Here is an 11,370-nt window from a genome sequence, read left to right as displayed (position 1 = left end):
GCAGTCGAGTATTTTGCCCACCTTTTTACGAAATTATACGAGTATGTCAAAATTTCATAACAAACTTTCTGCATTAATCTGCAATGAGATCACATGGCGGTCATTGACTCATGTATAAGAAGCAAACCAAACAAAATACCTACTTCATATTATGTATAATATAGGTATAATTATTAGAGTAAAAGTACTTTCTAATTATAAGTTATATCGTTGAGAGCACCATTAAACATAGTAACTGGAAAGTGTGGGTTTTTACGTTTATTAGAGTTCCTGAGATAAATTGATGGCGTAAAGTTGGCAGATTGGCAGTTAATTTTCTGTATGTTGGTAGCACTGTCTCCTGATGGAACCTTTTTGGCGGTTGATTCGTTCGAAAGTTTCTTTTTTTCTTATGTAAGGTTAGACATGTAAGAGAGTATAATTGGATGTACAAACATATTATTATGTATGTTCGTACTAGGTATGGTATTTACCTTTCTGTGGTTACAACTGATCATATACTATGTTTAGATATTTAGAAGTATTTATATTTTTGGACAAGACGGTACATCATTACATGCAATTTCAATCGGTAAAGAAGGATTTTTTTAATTGAAAATAGAATACGAGTAAGTTCCCAGTTTTAATAATAATGATATTATACAATGTCGCAGTTTTATAATATTTGTGGGTTTAACAACAAGTGACTGCACGGTTGGCGCATGTGGCTGGGCAACTGGCAGCCGTGCAATATGTAGCAGGTTCGATTCCCGCACAGTGCAACTTTGTGTGGTCCAAAATTGTTGTTTCGAGTCTGAGCGTCATGTGTATATATGAAATTGTATGTTTGTAAACGCACCTATGACACAGGAAAAAATCCTAGTATGGGGCAACGTTTTACAAATAATAAAAAGAACCAGTACCATACTATCTTCCGCCAAAAGGAATTTAATGTCTTATTATAAAATTCATTATCAAAAGTTCACCAACAAAGTTTTCCCCATCAAAACAAAGTTGAGGAAAGCAGTATTTCTCTCTCTCTGAGTTCCAAACTGCATTTCAAGATTTTTATCTAGCAAATGAATTCAGTAGCAAGTTCAACTACTTAGGTCCAGTAAAACCGCGGATAATAGTCGGCAATAACAATATTTTAAAGTACAACGTCGTCGTTCTAGTTTCAAAGTAGGGTTTATTGTACACACCAAATAACCAGTTTATCATGGTCTCGCTTTGTATGACTTTTCTATACATTTGCGGGTCAGGTTATATTGGTTTTGTACAGCTTGATGCGTAGCGTGTCAAGGCGTAATGCAAGAATGGAGCTATGGAACAAAGTTTTTTTTTTTTTTATTTCGCAGTGTATTGACAACGTTTTTTAACATTGAGGAATTAGTCTAAGATAAATTTATAAGCGACTAGGCGAACTCCGTTTCGACCAATGATTTTCCCTGATTCTCTGCTTTTCTAAATTATTGCTATTATAGCGTCAGGAAGGAAAGCCCGAGTATGTTTATGTTATTTAAAATGAACGAAGATATTAGTTAAGTTGCTTCGTTCGTCAAGGAACCTTATGCTGTGCGTAAAAAATGTGTGTGGACTGAGCTAGGTGACACTTTGATAGTAAAACCCACAAAAAGAGCAGGATTGGTGATGTACCGATAATGTATGGAGGAAACCAAAAACATACGTTTGTCAACACTTCTCAATTTTTTCGCGGGTCTTATACAAAAGCTGACGTAAGGGATTTTACAGAGACCCGTCAGCAGCGTCCCCTGATAAATCTGAACCTTTTGAACTGATCTGTAACCCGCCTATCAAACGTGGAGATTTTGTTAAATCCCTTATTATGGCAGATAAGAGGTTAGTTACATATGTATGTAAACAGTAGTGGGACTTATTAGTCACTATCACCAATGTTTACATAACCCTAGTTATCACTACCTATTCTGCGTAATGTAAATATTGAATTCAGTATTCAATTTTTGTATTCAACCTCAATATTCAATATTTTTTTGTATTGAACTTGTAAATACATAGTTAGGTAAGTAAGTAAGGTCTTCACTACAGAAGTAATTTTCTTGACCAACATGTTACTCATGTCATTCGGTGCGTCTTGTAATTAGGTAATCACTAACAGTATTACGCGAAGTTCAATAATAATTTATTTTGTACTCGGCCAAGATTGATATAAAATGTTTGTAAACCATGTTACTCATGTCATTCGGTGCGTCTTGTAATTAGGTAATCACTAACAGTTGGTAGTGCGAAGTTCAATAATAATTTATTTTGTACTTCGGCCAAGATTGATATAAAATGTTTGTAAACAAATGACAAAGGTATGATTACATCTGGTTGCACTGAACAGCACTTTTATACAATGTGATAGGCTTGAACTTCTAACCCGGGCTAATACTATCTAATTTTATCGGTCGGGGTCGAAGGGGTCGAATCTCCCCTAAAAGAATTTTAATATTTTCTTTACTTTTTTTGATATCAAAGGTTGTATATAGCTATAACCTCGGCTATAATTCGTTGTTGTCAATGTTTTGGTGAAAAAAAAATCATTTGCGAATTATTTTTACCGAAAAAATCACTACTTTTCAATATTTTCAATTAGGGGTTCAACCCCCATATTATTTTTTTTGTCGATAAAATTAGATGTAGTACGTAACGGGTTAGAAGTCCCACCCCTACACATTGTATACTTCTATGTTTTGCGGTTATAACTCCTGAAAATAAGGAGGAAGTGACGAGACGTAATTCTACCCCTATTATGTTTGCGGATCTGCGGACGGCGAGCAAGGGCAGTTCGCCCGACCAGAACCAGACACGTACGTATGGCGTGTTACGTTCCACGCGCGCCTCATAGAACCATCAGACCATCACAGATGGGGCCCAGTAGGGCTGATGCCGACCCTGGGTAGTACCTAGCTTGCCGGCTCTCCGGCTCAGAGCAGGAGCAGGAACGTGGTGGTTTTTAGTCAGTAAGAGCCTGACATTCCCTTTCGCCTCGCTCAAGGCAGGAGAAGGAATAGGATGATTTTTCCCTCAAAAAAAAAAAACATATTAATGTTTGTTTACAAATATTGATCTTGATTTGAGTATCTATAGATCATACATGTATGTATGTCTATATGTATTATAGGTACATACACATTCTATCAATCTCTCTTCAATATCTAACACTCTAATGGCTTCTTAATCATTCCCTCTGTACATCAGATTTCCAATAGGAGTCACTTCTATACAATGACTGAATCACGTCCGAGGTCCACTCACAGAAATTAATACCTAAAGCCTATTGAGGATGGAGTGATGAATGAAGCTAGAATTAATTCTGAACATTGAGATTAGAGTAATAGTGTCCAATATTGAATGGGCGTAATAGGTGAATGGGGGCTTAGAATTATTGTTGTCTGTTGTACGTAAATGTGTGTGTGTGCATATTTGTATGTTATATCTTGGTTGCTGTCTAAAACTAGACTAGTGTATAGATATAGCTAAAGTTAAATACGTGAACAGTAAAATTTTAAGGGGGATGATCATTCATGATTTCTTCCGCCTTGGGCGACTTGATACCTTGTGTCAGTCTCTTACTGAATAAAGACCACTTCGTTCCTACTCCTGCTTTCGAGTCGGACTCCCCGTTAACCTACTAGGTAGGCCGGAAGGTAAGCTCCGGAATATCAACGGTCTTGTAGCTTTGCCTTTGTGGAACTGTCCATTAAATTTAACAATGTTACTATCAAAAATAGCACCGTTTTATGACTTCTTGAAAAGTATAAATAAAATAGTATAGGTTTCATAAAACAAAATTTATATTTACAAAACTACAATAAATGCAATACAATGGCATAATTCCAATGTTTACAACACGAACACTCATTAGTAGGCATAACTCTCCCGATACATTATAAATAAGTATGTAAAAAAATAAAGAATTGAAACATATAAAAATAAAATTTGCCTGTTCCAATTTTTTCAAGTATTTATGCCAAGTTGAGGGAATAATTTGGAAAAAGCTCAAAAAACATTTACTTGTCAATCCAGTTAACTCGAGTTACGTAATTCGAGTTCAACCCGAGTTACATGGATTTTAACTCGAGTTAAATCGAGTTTTGTTTTTCCCGAGTTGGCACATCACTACACATACCTACTACAAAAAAAAACAAACGAAATTTTATAATAATACTGTTTAAATTCAGAATCTCAGGCGGACGTTCGAAAGTCAAACCAGTTCTATCAAATTCCAATTTCGATTCGAATTAAATTGTCAGTCATGAATCGAATACATAAAATGGAGATTCTAAATCGATGCACTTTCTCGATTTTTTAACCGATTATCTGGTGCCGATGAAGTTGTTTGGCCTCTGGGGGTAGGCTTGTGGGTTGCGTCTGAAGTTTTCGTATTGCCTCCAGTTGAGGTACCAGAAGGGTTGGTTGTCCATGGGAAGGGCATCCAATCGGTTGATGAGGTTCCTATCACCTCTGGCGTCAATTGGGAAGTCTTCATCTTCACCGAATCTGTTTGAAATGAGGTCTGTTTCCACCGCTGGGTATCCAATTGGGCTGAGTCCAGCGTAGAAAGGTCTCTGGGCTTTTACGACAGCAATTAAGACGGCGAGTGCTAGCACAACTTTGTAGGCGGCCATTTTCTGTAAAGAAAGAAATAAAAGATAAATAAAATTGTACGTTTACATTGTTTTTTTTGTCGATAAATCGTCAGCGTAGATGCTGATAGGTAGTATCCAGTTTGAACCAGAAATCGTTCTCATTATTACATATTGGATTAAAATGTGTTTATCGAATTTTTTAAATATTATTTTTCCCAAGGACATAGATGCGATTTAGTACGTCAATAGGCTTCTTTTTCATAGAGCTTAAAACTATTATTTACGAAATAGGCTGTTACCTATTATTTACTATGTGCATATCTGCCTATCCTACTAAGGATAAAGGATAAAACGTGATCTTATGTTCAAGTTTATAGTCTATAATTGAACTTGTTTTGTTTGTGTTAAAACCAGTTGCTTGCACGATGTTTTAAAGAGCGTATGTTTATTATAGTAATTATTGCTTATAGGTATCTATTTTAATATCTAGCGAAGTGAATCTTCGTCGGTTCTTTGAGTTGTAACAATCACGTAATTGCATAAAAACTCTGATCAGTTTTTTATTATAAGAAATCTTTATAACAATGGTAGTAAAAAAATTGCGTGGAATTAAAATCCATTGTTGTATTTTTTGTGCAACGTCTAAGTCTGTTGAGTGAGTTTAAAAAGTATGTAATTCAATTCAATCCTAATAGGATTTATTTTTTAATATGTATAGATGAAACTAGCGTATAAGTATTAATAGATTTGAATTATATTTCTTCAATATTTTATAGGGAATTATCCCATTATCTAAAGAAATGTTTTTAACAATTTTAATATTTAATATCATTTTATCTCCTCTTTTTAAGTTATTTGAAAACGGTGATAAAATATTTTACGGCTAGTTTGAAATCTTATTACATTTTTTGATAAAACTTTTAATAACATCGAAACTATTGATAGAACAAAACACTTTCAATTCACAATTACTTTAAAAAGTTAAAAAACTAGATTTTACGAACAAAACACTACACAACAATAGATCGAACAACATCTACCTCTTACTACAAAAAATTAAAAACAAAAACTGGAATCTCTTACAACTTTCAAATAAACAAAAGCAATTCCGAATTTGAAATTACTTTAAGTTCTATACCGTTATCGAAAACAAAAACAGAGTACGTACCTTCGATATTTTTTTTTATTTATACACAATAAACCACTGGGAGGTTAATGAACCTATGTTGTCACTTGGCGTTCAAAATGAGAACTGTGACTGAACACGACCGGACCACACTATAAATAAGAATTTGCGAGGAACATCGATATGGACACAGACTTAGAAAACTTTTAGAATGGACCGCGACTTTTGTTGATAACGACCAAGGTGGAAAAACCCATTTTTGCAATATGAATTTTATGATGAAATCTGTGTATTTTTGTTTTTGTTTTATTTTTGTCTTTTAAGATCATTACTTGTAATTTTGTTTACGGATTAGATTAAATTGATTATTTTAAGTATTATACGTGCAATGTGAATTTTCGTTACTATATTGTCGAGAGTTAAATAAAATTACATGAGTATGAAACTAGTTTCCTTACTATTTAAAAAAGAATAACCAATTAAAGGTATTTTATAAATTTAAACTGTTTCAATTCTTATGTCTTTTTATACCTTTTATAACAATCTAGAAGATTCTATTAATATAATGAACCTACAAAATAACAATACTTAAACACGTTCCGAACACGATTAAAATAAACGTAATAAACTACATTCTATTGAAAAAAATAAACTACTAAAAATAAGAAAATATTTGTATAAATTAGCACACATTAAACATTTACATATAAATATAAACATTTGCTCATACCCTTCTATACATTAAGAAGTCTGCGTAAAAACCCGATTCAGAACGTCATGTGGGATTACTCGTCTCGTCGACCCATGACGTCACTTATCAAGTTCGCTCAAGCCAATCACTGACCAATCTAAGTAGACCTCAGCTGATTCATTCAATCACCGCGCGAATGTACGCTTTACGTCGGTTTAAAGAGGGGCGCGGAAGGTCACGTAAATTGGGCAAGACATTTGACTCATCTGTGAGGTAATATAATATATGCAAGTCATCGTTTTTCGAACACACCCCCAATATTGTAGTTTGGGTTTTTCGACGTTTAACACTACTTTATATTGCATAAGTGATACCGTTAGTTCGGTCACCTAGTAGCAAATGGTAGACATTTTTTATTCGTCTATTTGTTGAACTAATTTGCGGTCAACCGTATGTACTGGTTGACCTCATTTTATGTGACTGTAAAAACTATTAATGTTTGGCTGAGTATTTACATTAGTATTATCAATATTTAGGGCCTGATTTACAATGTCTAGATAGCCGCTATGTCTCAGATAAATGTTAATTGAGATCGTAATTTGTATAAGTTTATTGGGCACTTATATGAATGTGGTAAAATAGGCGCTTACTTTTCTAAAGTGTTTATATTTGTAACGGAAAAGAAAGGTATTTTCCTTAAGTTTATTTATGTTAGGTAACCTTGTCAGATAACTGTGGCATAAGTCTTAGGTATTTTAAGCTGCTAAAATATTTTTAGCCTTTTCCCTATCACAATTCCTAAGAGGTCTGAATATTCTTATTGTACTTTTATAATAACTATCGTGAGACATACTAAATTAATTAAAAATCACGGTTTACTCACGTACATTAATGGAGTCGCCGTGTCTACGCACGCTGCTCATGATGAGTCCCTCTGTGACTAGAAACTAGTAGATTTTTTCTCCATTAATGTACGTGAGTAAACCGTGATTTTTTAGTTAATTCTTATTGTAATTATAATATCGATAAATATTTTCATTTCAACCGTGACTCGTTGCTTTATGGTATAATTTTTAGCTGGAGATAATTAGTAGACTCACGGGTGCAGCTGGTGGTAACAATTAGTCTTTCATAAAGTGCCAAAGGCGATGACAAATATAAAACCTACAAAAGCAACAAAATAAATAGCAACCGAAAATTATATAACACAAAGTCCATTACAGCTTGTCTTTCTAATCTCTAAATCCTAATCCCGAAATCCTTTTAGGCGTAAAATGTGACGTTAGTAATCGTAAATCCTTTGATAAACGAGACACCAAATTGTAAGCCGGGTTTTCCCAATGTCAGTTAATCCTATCATAATAGGAACTATAAAAAAGATTGCATCTCATGGCAATATGAATCATCCATTGTCGTTCAAATGCCACAAATCATTAAAAAAAGTTCATTATACACAAACATTATTTATCGTGAATGACATGACTTGTACCAAAAAAATGAGGAAGCAAAATAAGATCAGACTGATAGTAATTGACATTATAAAATAAATTATACTTATTATTAAACAAGGTTGAATTATTGGCAAACCATTGATGAGTAAGGTATTTCCTTAAAATTGTATTGTTTGGCCAAAGTATTTTATATTTTATAATGTACTCGTATATTATATTGGCGTATTGGAATTTCCAATGGTAGAATTCTTTGTAATGGCTTGGAGTTTTCTCGTTAAAAGATTGTGTGTGTGTATTACCCATATGTAAAGTAATGTTCAAGAGCCTATAAGTGGCCACTGCTGACCAATGTCCTTTTCTCACGCGGAGAAGGTTTGAACTTTAGTCACCGCGCTTGCTTAATGAGAATTGGCAATTTTAAACTTATAATTAGAAATTACCAACACCAATTATGTATTATAAGTCCGGGTTTCCGCACGAAGTTTTGCATCTGCCCTAAATTAAAATATATTTGCATCAACCCTTATCTTCTCGTAGGTGTCATTAGAGCCGTTTAAGGACTACACATTTGACCGACACATGGGCAGCAGCGTTCTCTGATAAATTTTAACCTTTCAAACTGTAATCTTGACGGCAGGTGGCGTGAAAATAAAAAGGAAATTATGGCAAACCAACCAACAAATTATGGTTTTGTGCGTTGTCTCCGTCCGTGGGTCACTGCAAAGGGTGCCAACTGAAAATCAGTGCTGGGTACTTTCGGTGCCCAGCTCATACTGAGGTGGCAACCCTTTTGGCTTGGGCACGTTGCCACCTTGTTTTTTTTTACCTGTTGTGTGTTTGTATGTTTTGTTTTTTTTTTTTTTTTATATAATTTAAATAGTGCACTTTTTTGTGTTTTTAAATGTATTAATTAATTTTACCATTTTTTTTTCTATTTTGTGTTTTGTTTTGGTGCATCGTGCCCGGTGCCGAATAAATGATTTTTCTTTCTTTCTTTCAAACCCTTTTACCGACTTCAAACATAGGAGGAGGTTCTATGTTCTGATAATTATTTTTTTAAGTATGCTAAATTACACTGCCAATTGAGTACCAATTTTATTTATAAAAGAGTTTATATGACTATTTTAGTAGGAAAATTAGAGAAAAGTAAGAATAGGTTGGTAAGTGGCGCTCTGTGGTTTCTGTTTACCAATATCAGGTAAACCATCAAATCATTTCGTAATGTAGGTACCTACTTATGCTATTTGGAAGAAAAGATGTTCATATATTCTATTGTTTCTTGCAGAGCAATGATGAATCATTACTTTTTTGTTTTAATTCAATATAGTATAAATAATATTGTCTGTCATTGTTAAACGAGCCAATAATTCTAATATTAATCATTCCTAGTATTTTAATTAGTGTTTTATAAACAGGATATAAATGATTTTGCAATAATAAATTATTTGCGATTAATAAAATAAATGATACTTAATAATTAGAATATGCAACTGTATAATCTTGCAATAATACTGCGTTTCATGGAAGTTAATTACTGAGGTTATTTCCTTCTGTTATCATTAGTTCTTGTTTACGGTGAACGCGCGAGCGCAGGTGCAGTCGCTAGGTAACTCGCTACTTTAAAACATAACACCCTATAACATATTTTACAGACCTACCTTCTAACTTTCTTCTCTTTCTTTTTCTATCACTTTGAATATTAGTTTTACATTGTTCTCACATAGTTGAAGCAATCGAAACAATGTAACCAAGAATTGTATTGTGAATCTGATTGAAAAAGAGTAATCTATGGAGTTTCTTGCTCGTTCTTCTCCATAGGAATCTACACTTTGGAACGAGCAAATAGCTTCACTAGAGGACTGACCAACAGACATACGCTATTAATATTATTATATTTGCTTTGACGTTCAAAAGTGCCTCTCTGGTCTATTTGAAATAAATAATTTTGACTTTGACTTTGACTCCATTATTCTACACAATATTTCTTCAACATTGGCTCAGCCGTTTAGGGTTATATGCTTATTAATCTCACTTTCATATTTATCATCAGTGCAGATGCTATTAAACATGTTATTCCTAATTAAAATTAATTAGTTACGTGATTTGCATGTACTATAGTTATATATAGTTTATAGATGCACGTGTGTGATAAGCTAAATTAATATTGTCATTTTCCTTGCTCTAAGCTTATAATCCCTTGAATGTCGTGGTCACCCGGTGGTTTAACTTAAACCGTTTAAGACGCTCGCTTATCATGAAAGAGAGTGCGGCTCCGATACCAACAGCAAGTACCAATGTGACTTTTTCCAACATAGTTATATGTACTTTCTAAGATGATACACCACTGACATATGGGCCTATAATTTCTAATTATAAGTTTAAAATCACCAATTTGCATTGAGCAGGCGTGGTGATTAATGCTCAAACCATCTTCGTCTGTTAAGTGGCCTATGGACAGCAGTGGCCACTTATAGGCTATTGACATCGTGTGATGTGATTTATTGTGTAATTTAACTTTTTTTTCTGACTTATATTTGTTTAGAATAGTTTAGGATTATTATCATAATTCCTATCTGAGCAGTCGGTGAAAATTTTGAGGAAAGGAAGGAGCTCTTTTCCTCATTAGTTCAACATCTCCATCGAATTTTAGTTACCAGTTCTTACTAAAAATCAAAATACAAAAATTAAGATTCCTAGCATTATTGTTTCATTTTATTTTACGCTAAATAGGCTTTCTAGAAAATAACAATTCTGAATTTTGGCGGCGTTACGCAATTTTTCAAGCTTAATTTTCATGCAAAAGGGTCGACCTAGGGCTACCTATAGCTATTTATTTTGACAAAGTTAGGCCCATTTGGGACGACCCCTAATTAAAGTTATCAAATTATTTCAAAGTACGGATAATTTTAAACAGAGTATTAAAAACATATGCCTAAATATTGAGTACAAAAGATCTGTTAAGTACTATGATATTAATTCGATTTTTCTAGAAGCAAATTTACTTTATGCATTGTTTTCTAATTTTCCTTTCTTTCACGTATTCGCCACTATTTACCTACATATTTACACATTTCACAGTCAGACCAAACACATTGCGAATCACACAAAGATCGGTGCATGAGTTCAAAGTCCACTAGCGAGGCTAGTAAACTCGCACAACTCAACGCTCCTCGAAACTCATACGATACGATGCATGGTTAGTAGTCCAACCCAATGGTTGTGTTCTGCGCGCGGTTCAAAGAGCCATCATACCACCACAGATAGGGCCTAGTAGGGTTGATGTCTGACTCGGAGCTGCGGACTACCTAGTGGGTTTAACGGGGTGGTTTTTAGTCAGTAAGAGTCTGACACTCCTTCTCGCCTCGCCTAAGGCGTCTTAAGAGAAGTCATTGGATGATTTTCCCCCTTAAAAAAACCCAAAAGTTGTGTAAACTAGTTGGGTTTCAATTTTGAAACTCTTAGTCATATTAATTACATAATATTTTACTTCTTTGGCAAACGATAACAATA

General features: G+C 33.9%; 1 long non-coding RNA gene across 1 annotated transcript; it reads right to left on the bottom strand.

The window, feature by feature from the left end:
- Nucleotides 1–3,779: 3,779 nt before the first annotated feature.
- On the bottom strand, nucleotides 3,780–5,988 carry LOC126910689 (uncharacterized). Its single transcript, XR_007705315.1, has 2 exons — nucleotides 5,761–5,988; nucleotides 3,780–4,634 (listed from the first exon to the last, which is right to left on the bottom strand). It is a non-coding gene; the product is annotated as an uncharacterized LOC126910689 (long non-coding RNA).
- Nucleotides 5,989–11,370: the final 5,382 nt, after the last annotated feature.

Source organism: Spodoptera frugiperda, chromosome 5 (assembly GCF_023101765.2).
Source record: "Spodoptera frugiperda isolate SF20-4 chromosome 5, AGI-APGP_CSIRO_Sfru_2.0, whole genome shotgun sequence".
NCBI lineage: Eukaryota > Metazoa > Arthropoda > Insecta > Lepidoptera > Noctuidae > Spodoptera > Spodoptera frugiperda.
Note: the sequence above shows the minus strand (reverse complement) of the source record. Positions and strands in the feature narration are given on the sequence as shown.